At 43.5% G+C, this 12,944-nt stretch overlaps 1 protein-coding gene across 1 annotated transcript in view; it reads left to right on the forward strand.

Annotated features, from left to right (window-relative positions):
* The window catches only part of ZMIZ1 (zinc finger MIZ-type containing 1), a 472,315-nt gene that overhangs the window by 83,100 nt on the left and 376,271 nt on the right, over window positions 1-12,944 (forward strand).

The following is a 12,944-nucleotide window of genomic DNA, read 5'->3' on the forward strand; positions in this document are numbered from 1 at the left end:
CTTCATCCAGATCCTCCAGGATCTCTGCAAGGATTGCACCACCACCACCCGCACTACGGACGGAGAGACGGACACCATCCCCATCCGCTGCGGCATGAAAGGGGGCTGCCCCCTCAGCCCCATCATCTTCAACCTGGCCATGGAACCGCTCATCCGAGCCGTCTCCGGAGGCTCAGCTGGCTTCGACCTGCACAGCAAGAGAATCAACATCCTGGCCTATGCGGAAGATCTGGTCCTGGTCGCCGACAGCTCGGTAAGCCTCCAGCGGATGCTTGACATTGCCAGCGACGCCGCCGAGTGCAGGGGCCTTCGCTTCAACCTCAAAAAGTGGGCCTCCCTCCACGTCGAAGGCAGCGCCAGGGCTCTGGTCCGGGCGTCACAGTTCCTGATCCAGGGCAAGCCCATGGCCTCCCTCGAGGAGGGAGAGGTATAGCAACACCTGGGCACACTCTCAGGAGTCCGCGTCCGACAGACCCCCGAAGACACCATTGCAGAGATCTTGCAGGATGTGGCCCAAATCGACTCCCCCCTGGCAAAAGATCAATGCCCTCGATACCTTCCTGATCTCCCACATCTCCTTCATCCTCAGGGGATCAGCCATGACCAACGTCCCCCTGAACAAGGCTGACAGCACCATCAGGCAGCTGGTGAGGAAATGGCTCTACCTTCCCCAGAGGGCCAGCACTGACATCATCTACATTTCCCACAGGCAGGGCAGCATCAGTGTACCTTGGATGGGCGACCTGTGCGATGTGGCGGTGATCACCCAGGCCTTCCACCTACTGACGTGCCCGGACCCGACAGTGAGGAGCATCATGGAGGAAGCTGTAAGGGATGTGGTCAGAAAACGCATCGCCAGGGCCACCTCCGAGCAGGATGTCGCCACTTACCTCAGTGGCTCCCTGGAGGCTGAATTTGGGGGAGAGGGGGGGAGACCTGTCCTCTCTGGTCCCAACCCGCAACACCTCAAGATGCCTAGAAAAGAGGATCAGCTGCTGCTGGAAGTGGTGCGAGGAGTGCCGGGAGCTGGGAATACTGGTGCTGTGCATAAAGATCCCAGACCACACCATCATCACCCTGACCACCGGAACGATTCTGGAAGGACCCTGAAAGACTCCATCCGCTGCCACTATGCCGAGAACCTCAAGTGGAAGCGGACCAGGGCAAGGTGTTTGAGGTGTCCAGCAAGTGGGACGCCAGCAACCACTTCCTCCCTGGGGGCAGCATCACCAGGTTCACCGACTGGCGGTTCGTCCACTGGGTCCGACTCAACTGTTCCCCTCAAAGGAGCCATCCACCACGGCAACCGGGACAGGCATTGCAGGAAGTGCGGCTACGCCAACAAGACCCTGCCCCATGTCCTGTGTGGATGCAAACAGCACTCCGGAGCTTGGTGGCACCGCCACAATGCCATCCAGAACTGGCTGGTGAAAGCCATCCTGCCGCCCCTGGGGAAGATCACCGTCGACTCTGCCATCCGCGGGACAGACAACCGACTGTGACCTAACATTGTCGTGACTGACACAGAAAAGAAGAAGGTCCTCATGGTAGACGTCACGGTGTCATTTGAGAACAGGTCACTGGCCTTCCACGACGCCCGCACACAGAAGGCGTTGAAGTACACCCCGCTGGCCGACACCCTGAAAGCCCAGGCTACGAGGTCGAGATCCACGCCCTGGTCGTGGGAGCGCTGGGTGCATGGGACCCCCACAACGAGCTGGTACTGAGAGCGTGCGGAGTCTGTCAACACTACCGCCAGTTCATGAGACAGCTAATGGTGTCCGACTCCATCAGGTGGTCCAGAGACATCTACACGGAACACATCACAGGACACCGCCAGTATCAGGTCGAGTAACCGAGAACGCTGACCAGGGAAATAACCCACTTCCTTCCCTGATGAACCGAGAGACGCACCCCAGCCAAGTACTTATTCTCTACACCAATACTGACATGGACTCTTAATACATTCCATGGTTGGCGTACCTGAGCCCATTTATCCACTGACGCTTTAAAAATTCCCACTCCCCAATCTGGATCTATGCTGGTTATGAACCTCGTGAACCTTGTAACTGATACTTGCAATCCCCCCTAACCCAAGCCTGACCCCAGATGTACAGTACCTTCCCTCTTGTGTAAATTTGATTTTAAACATTAACTTTAATAAAAATTTTAAATCTGTTCTTATCAGTTTAATATCTGATATGTTCTTTATTTGAGGAATGTATATTAAATTAAATTTCTAGTATTAGCAAAAATTTAAGTTTCTTATTTTTTTAATATAAAAAATGTGCAATAGGGTATGCTGCATTTGAATTGTTGCTGGTAATGTATTTTCCATGTGTCTTTCTTAAAGGCAATACTGTATACCAGTGACTTGGGAGTGAGCAACTTATATTTCAAAAAATATTTTAATCTGAGGTTTGCAGTGCATGTCCCCTGCCTGTTTATAAATCTAAATTTTAAAAAGTATAATAATAATTTCCATATTTCAAGTTTTACAGATACAAACTAAAGAATAAACATGTACTGCTTTTGTGGGCCCTTTAGGTGAAATATCGACATTAGGTGGTGACCTAATATTGAATTGTTGCTTATGTTGGCTTTTGAAGCAACACCCAGTACAGAATATCAGTGTTTATAATTTGATTGCCAACCCTTCTGCCTCTACTTGTCCTCAAAATATATACTGGTTGCTTTTTTTATGATGCCATGGTTATTCCATTCTTCATTGTCCTATATTGGTTCAGGTCGAGTTCCTCTCTGCCAGCATGTAGATTCAGTGTTCTGTCTCATCTTGAGAAAGTCATCCCCCCTGTATGGCAGGGATTTGCTAGCTCACCAAACTTTTTGCTGTCTCCAGTAGGTGGAGGTAATAATACTACTGGTCACATGACACTCAGGAAAGAGGGGGCCACGTATCAGGAGAGAGCCTTCTATTGGACTGTGAGCCTTGCCTGTGGGGGAAAAGGGAACCCCTTCTGATTGGCGGCCTTGCCCCCCTTGCCTGCCTCCTACCAATCAGAGCTGCTATAGGAAGAGCTCTGTCTCTTCCCCTTCCCCTGAGCAACCCAAAAGCATTCTTGAAAGAGGGGAGAGGGAGCTAAGAGCCCAGTACCTCAGGGATTCTGCTACCTCTACCCCTCCTGTGAACAGTGAGGTCAGGAGAGTTTCTCTGCTCTTCCCTATTCCCCCCTGCAGCACCCAACCCGGGGGCGGCAGGGAACACGACTCCAGGCCCCACATCAGGCCTGGGACAAGGGGGAAGAACCCCAGGAGCAGCCAAGTTGAAGCTGAGAGGTAGAATTGATGCAGGGACTGGGGGGACAGGATTGGTTGGGAGGCAGCATTAGTTGCTGGTCAGGGGATGGGCAGATGTTGTGAAGGGGTGCTCCTGCGGCAGGGACCAAAATCATTTTACCTAGTTGGATTGGCAACACTAGCTGTCAGTCATACACTGCTGCTGGGAAGGGGCAGGTGGAATTCAAAAATCAAAAGAACAGATAAAAAAACACACCCTATAATTTTTTTTAAAAAACTCATGATGTTGGGGGTGGGGAGGGCAGGGACTAACAACAGATTTGTTCTCTTGAGGTTGACAATAATGGGACTGGGACACCCACACTGTGTAGCTGCCCCTGACTGTTCGCAAGAGAATTGTCTCTCTGTTTAGTAGGCTCCTTGGTGAGGGATTCAGCATGTCTAACTATTCCCATTCCTTCCGCAGAAAACTCCAGCAGAAGACACTGGGACAGCTGTACACAGTAACCGAAGTTGGTTACTGGCGATGTGGGGGGAATACTCCTTGAAGGGTCGGGAGGCTCATTCTTGTGAAACAAGGGGCAAGATATTGTTTTCCTGAAACCAAATAACAGCCAGAGAAGACAGGCAGTACCCCCTTCCTACAGGGCCCATAGTCTGCATTCCATTGAGCTGGTTGTGAGCCCTTCCAGGAAGTCTTGGGAGCTTTTTGGTGGATGTCATTCTCAGGCCCAGGAGGGCCCTAGGCACCTGTGAATGTTCCTTCTGCCTTTTTTATAGATGAGCAAACTGAGACACAGAAAGCTTAAATGACTTGCCCAGGGTCTCATGGCAAGTAAATGGCATAACTGGGAATGGAACCCCGATTTCCTTACTTCCAGTCCCCCTGCTAGAATTACTAGACAATGTTTTCTTCTTATGCCCTGTGAACATGAATCCGTCAGAAATGGCATGCACAGTTAGCTTCTTGCATGAAAGGTCTGTGTGTAGGGGGGAATATTGCAGTGCAATGTGGGAGGCAGGGAAGGGCATTCAGGGACAACTGTACCTGCTTGGGCACAATTTAATAAACAGCAATGAGCCAAGGAAGCAGTCTGTGTTCCAGATGCATTGTTATCTGTAAAGTCTCCTATCTAGCAGAGTGCTGCAAAAGGTTTAATGCAAATCCAAGGCCTCTACCATTGTGAGAGACAGATTAGGTCTCATTTGCATTCTTTCTCCTATAATAATTACCTAGCAAGGAGTGCCTGTTACCATTAACTTCATTCTGTTTGCCTGTGATAACACCATCAGCAATCTCTTCTCCACGGATTATGGACACTATGAGAAAGGGGTGATAGGAGAAAATTTGAAAGCTGATAAATTGAAATTCAGATGAAAGTGTGATAATAGCCATTAAATATATCTGGAGAAATACGTGAACAGAAGAGGAAAGGCCAGTATTAATCTATAATATTGATGAGCTGCGTGGTTTCAATATAATTTAGTAAAGACAGCACATCATTTTTACTTATCTTAAAACACCTGTGCAGTACTTGTCTCAATGGTTTTGTTCCATTTTAGGAATTGGCTTTGAAGTAACTCTCAAACTGGTACAATACAGAGACCAATTTTAACAAAATGGTTTACATTTTAGCCATCCATGAGTGAGTGTAAGTGCACACCAAAAAATAAAAGAAAAAACCCAACGACCCCAGTGGCAGGCAAATCTGCGTAGGACTCAATCTTGACTTTCAGATTGATGTTAAAAATAAAAGTGGAGATTATTTTTCTCTTTTTTTTCCTTCAAATTACTGCTATAAAAGGGCAAAACAAAAAGTGCAAAGAAGTTTGGGAGAATGGTGATCCCAGGGAAACCAGTTCTGTCTACAGTTTAATTTTGTATAAAGATAAAATAAAGTATTTCTTCCCACAATTTCTGTTTTGGTTATAGTCTCTTGTCTCTGAGTTTGTGTCATTCCTGATAAACCAGTGGGGGTCACTGCAAGAGAGGCAGAGATCCTATTATTTAATCCTATCCATTCTCTCCCTTGGTTCAATCTGTTTGTTTCTATGAACTTCCCAGTCATGGGAGCAAGCTCCCTACTCTGCAAATCAAACCCTGAACCCTTGCACAGTAGTAGAAAATTGCTACCATTAGATCTAGAGCTGATGGCCCATTTCAGAGCCTTTTATTGCATATTGCACATGCCTTAGTAGAAAGTCCCCTTTTTGTAAAGAGGATTGAGAGCACAGTAAAGAATATTTTGCAGGGGAAAACGTTCTTAATATCGCCGGTGCCTTGTGGAGAGGGAGCGGCATATACTGCTGATGTGTGTAATTTTTCTTTCTATTGGTTAGTAGAATTTTGTGTATTTCAAGGTTTTCACTGGAAAAAGCAAGCTGTGTGTGTTTAAATCATGAGCAACTATGGATGTACTGCTAAGCCTCTTTCTTATCTGGAACAGGGCATCAAAGCAGTTAGTTGTATTTTAAATAAATTTTCCTGTGGCAAGTATAGCATGTGTGGGACATAAGCTGTCACCTTCATCTTACATCCCCAGTGGAAATAGCAGTGTGTGAATGATTCGGCTTCAAGAGCCTGTTATAATGTTTCTCCCTTCCCCCAACCTCCCTCCTCCCCTCATGGAGGCTCTGTGGGGAAGAAGGGGGTGGGTAAAATAGACTGTTGTTAATCTGTGGGTTAGTCACATAACCCAGCTAATGAATTACTAGAAAAATCCTTTGTTTACTCACTGTCACCATTCTTGGCTGTTAAAGATTTGCTAGCGGAACACAAAGCTTTTAAAACTTGATTCAGCCCTTAAGAGTTTAAAGATCTGTTTGTGTGTGGACTTGCTTAGGTATATGGCTGGGTTTCCCTGTTTCCCCAATTTGATATACTGGATTTACAATCTGTAAACATGGCCAAACAGAAGTGCATTTTTTTGAATCATGAATGGAATACCTTCAGTCCCTTAATAAGCAAATTCGGGTGTTGGAGAACCGTATTCACTATAAAATACAGTGCAGTTGAAATGTTTGGGTAGAACCGGTTGTTCTGCATTTTTTTCCAGTGATGGCATTTGTAGTGCCATGTGGAAAAAGGCACATATTCCAAAATGCAGAGAAATGACATCCTTATGGAAGACAACCTCTTTCCTGATTAGTCTGTGATTACAGTTGGACATGTTTAGAAACAAGTAGTAAGGTAGTCCTTCCATGAAGTCTAATAGTTCTATTGGGCGGAATTTGGGGGCAGTTTTGGATCCAAATATAAATCTCTGTGAGCATGAATCCTTCTTCAAAGGAAACTGTTCTGTTGAAGGACACCTGGGCTGTTTATATCTTGCATCTCTGCCCACACCCACAGCATCCGAGGTACTTGGCCTGGGAGAGAAATTGCTACATTTTTCTATACGTGGACTTCCTTCATTAGGCTTATTGATGGTGTTTAGATCCTGTTCCACTGCTCTGATAGGGAGTTGTACAATCTGAAGGGTGTTCTCCTTTTACCCTTTCTCCACCCAACCAACCTCCATGAGCTGTCCCTGAGGGGCCCCCTAATGAGTGGGGGGAGTTAGGAATGTGGGAAAAGGGTAGAAGGAATATGGACCATCACCTTGGCAATGAAATGTCTCTTGCCATCCGTGGAAGTCTTGTGGTGTGTTTTTTAAGAAAAACATCTGGCCCAGCCAGTTGGCCACTGGTGGGATATAGTGCTTTGAATGGAGATACCTGGAAGACACAGAAGATCTGAGGACTGTAGGAGGCCATACAGGAAGTAGGGTATCTGTGTATTCTTCTCTAGGGATAGAAAGGCATTGGATGGATAGGCAATTTTTAGTCTTCCTCTTTGGACTGACCCTGATATTAAGATAACCTGAAGGCACAAGTTTCTCTGGTTTGGGGTTTTGTCCCGTTCAGACCTTGGCTTCAGTATTCATGACCAGAAACCATGCTTCAGACTTGAAGTTTAAAATCTGACATTTTAGACCTCTGGTTGACCATAATTTGCCATACTCTTTTGTTCAAGTTCTCCTATGCTAACTAAGGGTTTCAGTATAGAAGAATCAGCTATTCTAAAAGCTGGCATCCTAGAGAGAATGAGGAAGCTAAGTATAAGCCTGCAAGCACAGCTTGTGTACATATTTGTTGAAAGCTAATTGGCAATGCAGTTGCCTTTCAAACTTGTTCTTTCACCTATCAGCGAGCACAACTCCGGTACTTAATGTACTGTTGATTACATAAACACTACCCTGAAATATTTGCACAGGCAATTAACTCTTGTATTTTACACTACTTAGGGTTACAAATGGAATCCTGTTAGAGAGCCCAAAATTATTTATATTGTGAAATTTATTTAATCATTAGATTAAATAATATTCGTAGATACAAAATATAATAATATTGTCCTTCAAGCTGGCTAGTGTCAAATGTGACAATGTAGATCAGAAATGTTGTAAGTCCTTCTAGTTAAATGGGATAAAAAGTTTCTTGCCAGTTGACGTGACTTTCTTGATAATTATTCCCTTTCCTGCACCCCTTATATTTTAGTGGTGGTATAACTGGCTGAAGTTTACAATAGCTGAGATGATTTTGTTTGGATTGCATTTAAAATAGAACACATCCCCCTTCTATTAGTTCATCTATTCCATGGCTAATTAATCCTTCTAGTCAGTATCTAACACACTTAGCTCTATCCGTTATAGCAAAATTTGGCTGATAATGAAGAAACTCATAGAAAGCATAGAATGCAAGACTAAAGGTATCTGAATGAGACCGAGTGCTCCGATAACTATGGTGGTAGGGCACTGTACAAATACCTGGTTAGATGCATCTCCACCTTACCCCACTCTCAAGAGAAATGTGATCACACCACTGCACCAGGGTTTTCAGTCTTCATTAATTTGCATGCAATATGTCCCTGAAATTGGAAACAAAGTCCCTTAGGCCATGTCTACACTACCCACCGGATCGGCGGGGTCGGGGATCGATTTATCGCGTCTACTGTAGATCCGATAAATCGATCCCCGATCGCTCTGCTGTCGGCTCCGGAACTCCACCAGGGCGAGAGGCGGAAGCGGAGTCGATGGCAGCTGTCGATCCCGCACCGCAAAGACGTGAAGTAAGTGATTCTAAGTCAATCTAAGATACGTCGACTTCAGCTACGCTATTCTTGTAGCTGAAGTTGCATATCTTAGATCGACCCCCCCCCTCTAGTGTAGACCAGGCCTTAGAGCCAAAAAGCAGCAGCTCAACAACTTGTGCCAAATGATAAATCTGTTAAAAGTGTAACCACCAGCAACAACCATCATCATGTCAGGCCTCCACCCCCTAAAGGGACAGATGTTTACAAACTATGGGCCTAATTCTGCCATCGAATGGATTTGATGGTAATTTCTAGTGTGGGTTGATAGCAGAATAGTAAAATAGCGCTTGTGACACGTGTGCTCTTTTGATTTTGTTTTTCTATTTATGGACTACACACTGATTTTAATTCTGTGACATGCCATTTTTAATGTGATTGCAGATAAGAACATAGTTCTCTTGTAGAATGCAGAGTGAGTCTGTTTAATGAGGGGTTGTCAGTATTATCCTATATTTTATTTCAAATTCTCTCTCTCTCTCACACACACATACTCTCACACTCACACATACACAGAAATATTACACTCATTTGGACTGGAACACTAAAAATCCTTTATAAATTTCATTTAGTGAAAGTCTGCAACCAGGAACAAAGTTTAATCAAACTTATAACATGGCTGGAGATTAAACAGACCTGTTAGATAATCAAATCCATCTCTGTATATGTACAGGATATAGTTCATCAACTGAAGTCCCTATCTGATATTACACTTGATCTGAGCTAAAAATTATTGAATGAAATATATCGCTATTAGATGGAACCTTCCAAAGTATTTCCATTTATAATGTTATAGTAGATAGATAGAACAGGGGACACAGCGGAATATAAACAGTTACAATTAGCCATATGACAGGTTTCAGAGTAACAGCCGTGTTAGTCTGTATTCGCAAAAAGAAAAGGAGTACTTGTGGCACCTTAGAGACTAACCAATTTATTTGAGCATGAGCTTTCGTGAGCTACAGCTCACTTCATCGGATGCATACCGTGGAAACTGCAGCAGACTTTATATACACACAGAGAATATGAAACAATACCTCCTCCCACCCCACTGTCCTGCTGGTAATAGCTTATCTAAAGTGATCATCAAGTTGGGCCATTTCCAGCACAAATCCAGGTTTTCTCACCCTCCACCCCCCACACACAAATTCACTCTCCTGCTGGTAGTAGCCCATCCAAAGTGACCACTCTCCCTACAATGTGCATGATAATCAAGGTGGGCCATTTCTAGCACAAATTCAGGTTTTCTCACCCCCCCCCCCACCCCCATACACACACAAACTCACTCTCCTGCTGGTAATAGATCATCCAAAGTGACCACTCTCCCTACAATGTGCATGGTAATCAAGGTGGGCCATGTCCAGCACAAATCCAGGCTTTCTCACCCCCCCACACTTTTTTTTTTTCCCCCAGGGACACACACACACACACAAACTCACTCTCCTGCTGGAAATAGCTCATCCAAACTGACCACTCTCCAAGTTTAAATCCAAGTTTAACCAGAACGTCTGGGGGCGGGGGGGGGGTGTAGGAAAAAACAAGGGGAAATAGGCTACCTTGCATAATGACTTAGCCACTCCCAGTCTCTATTTAAGCCTAAATTAATAGTATCCAATTTGCAAATGAATTCCAATTCAGCAGTTTCTCGCTGGAGTCTGGATTTGAAGTTTTTTTGTTTTAAGATAGCGACCTTCATGTCTGTGATTGCGTGACCAGAGAGATTGAAGTGTTCTCCGACTGGTTTATGAATGTTATAATTCTTGACATCTGATTTGTGTCCATTTATTCTTTTACGTAGAGACTGTCCAGTTTGACCAATGTAAATGGCAGAGGGGCATTGCTGGCACATGATGGCATATATCACATTGGTGGATGTGCAGGTGAACGAGCCTTTGATAGTGTGCCATATATATATTCTTATAACAAGAAGTCAGAAAGATAAGGTCCGCAGTTATGGTGCATTGCAAAAAGAGAGGAAAGTCTATAGAAGCAGAAAAGCACAACTTGACATGTATTGATGTGTCTATTTAATTAAAATTATAATTAAAATAATTAAAATTTATTTAAAGTGCCTATTTAATTCCCTAAGTGTTACTGAGTGGAGGTTTGTTGAGTATATCATAAGTCAAAATGCTAATGTCTGAATATGTTTAAGAGACAGCACTGAGGTCCAGATTTTGCTAATGGGGGGAAAATTACCATTTTCATTTTGAAGGAAGTAGCCCATTTAGAAATTTTGAATTTCACTTGCTTTGCAGATGGTATGAATTGATTGCCTGTAAAGTTAAATTTCCCTCTGCTTTCTCTTCCCCCTCCCTCTTCTTCTGCCCTGCTCTGTCCCCCCCTTCCTCCCCCCCCCGCCAAAAAGAGTGAGAATTGCTGCTGATTTCTTATTTTAGAAATATAGGAAACTCCAGGCAGAGTGGTGGACCATGTGCCCAGAAGACTTATTTTAGGGTTATTTGTAGGTTTTACTTTACTGATTTTTGATGCAAGCTCAGTGACATCTTGAGACTGATACTTACTTTCAGATGTTTTTGACATTCATGTAAATTTCACCACGAGTGAATCTATCCAACTGATTCGTACTTGTGATATAGTGGTGGGCGTTTGTAGTATGCTTTAAGTGCCTGATTAAAATACACTTAATACCAATGTTTTTTTCTGTAAGGTAGTAGGGATTGTCTCAACAGCCATTATAGAAAAATGTTCATTTGTGAGTGAATGGAACCAAAATAGAATGTACAATTGTTGATAGTTTTCAGTAATATCCAGAGATGGTTTCACTTAAATTCCATGATAGTCCCCTTGGGCTGTAAGAAAAAAAAATACATTTACGAAATCATTACTTTTTTGCCAGATGAAAAGAAACAGGAATAATATTTTATTTTGATACGTTCCCACCTGATTGCTTTTTCATTTTTTCCTAGATTGGTTGATTGAAGTGATACTTGGGAAATGAGTAGTAATACATTGTTTTTAATTTCGGAAGAACTTGGGCTCACTTTTCCTTGTTTTGTTTGGAAATAAATCCAAAACAAATGCTTCAGTTTAAAATGGGTGTGTTTGCACGTGAGCTAAATAACTTTTGATACAGTATTTTAATATGATTCATATCAGTTTTATAGTCTAACTGATCTCTTAATTTCTTAATTAACATTTCTTAATCCCAGTTCAGTAGCCTGTGGGTTCTGAACCTGGATGCCACAGCCCCTTTCAAAGATCCGGTGGCTCAAGACCACCCTGCATTTATGCACAAATGGGAAGGGGGGGAGGGCGGGTCATGGTATAGAAAAAGGTGCAACCACTGCAATAGTCACTATTCCTAAACAGATCAATTTGAGGAGATTATACTGGGAAACGTATTTTGTATGAGCGCTTTAATTCTATAACCGGTTTAAACAAGACCAAACCTTTTTTTAAAAAAAATGACAAATGATTTTAGTTTAGCATCTTTATTTCTACGGTATGCCTCTGATCCTTCCCCCACTGCCAACATTGCCCAGCCTAAGGCTTTTTGCTTATGGTGCATTTGCTAGTCCATCTCAGGGACTCTAAAAGCTGTGCATCACTTGGTTACAGGGCAAGATAACCAGCTGGTGTAAATTGGTATGGCTTCATTAACTTGAATTTAGTTTGTCAGCTGAGAATCTGACCCATGGACTGGCCACTACAACTCGTCTCTCATTAAATTCCACTTTACTTCAGCATGTAGTAGTATCTTTCATGGTGACTGAGTTTTAAGGCAACTAGGCAGTGCTCGCTAATGCAACACTGATTTCTATGCAGGGGCAGCTTTAGGCAGTGCCTAGGGTGCCAGATTTCAGGATGTGACAAGAGGTGTGGGTACCATAACTCAAGGACTGGTTCCGTGACAAAACTCTAGACCACACAAACTTTTCACTGTGCAGTTGATGTCATCCTCTTTTGCCAGTGCAGGATACATGAATTTTCACTTTTGGTCTCCTTCTTCGTCCTTTCCCCCCAGTTATTTTTTTTAATGTATCTGGCATTAAAATCTTAGTTGACCCTACATTTAAAATCTTAGTGCACCAGACAGAATGGAAAAGGTTGTACAGCGAACATGGAGGACTGGCTGGTGGGAAGGAAGAAACTAATTTAGGTGACTTCATTTGATCTGATCTTTAAGTGATAACATGGGTTCAGTAGTTCTAAATAATATATCTGTCATAAGGTCTTTATCTACTACAAATATGTTATCAAGTAAGCTAAGGGACTGAATAATAATGATTGGTAGTCTTTAAATTGGAAAGAACCTAGTTATGTGGATATCATTCTTTCTAGTAAAAAGAAAAGGAGTACTAGTGGCACCTTAGAGACTAACCAATTTATTTGAGCATAAGCTTTCGTGAGCTACAGCTCACTTCATCGGATGCATTCCGAGTGAAGTGAGCTGTAGCTCACGAAAGCTTATGTTCAAATAAATTGGTTAGTCTCTAAGGTGCCACGAGACCTCCTTTTCTTTTTGCGAATACAGACTAACACGGCTGCTACTCTAAAACCATTCTTTCTAGTAACTTTGTAATTGATGGATGTA

Source organism: Lepidochelys kempii, chromosome 7 (genome assembly GCF_965140285.1).
Source record: "Lepidochelys kempii isolate rLepKem1 chromosome 7, rLepKem1.hap1, whole genome shotgun sequence".
Lineage (NCBI taxonomy): Eukaryota > Metazoa > Chordata > Testudines > Cheloniidae > Lepidochelys > Lepidochelys kempii.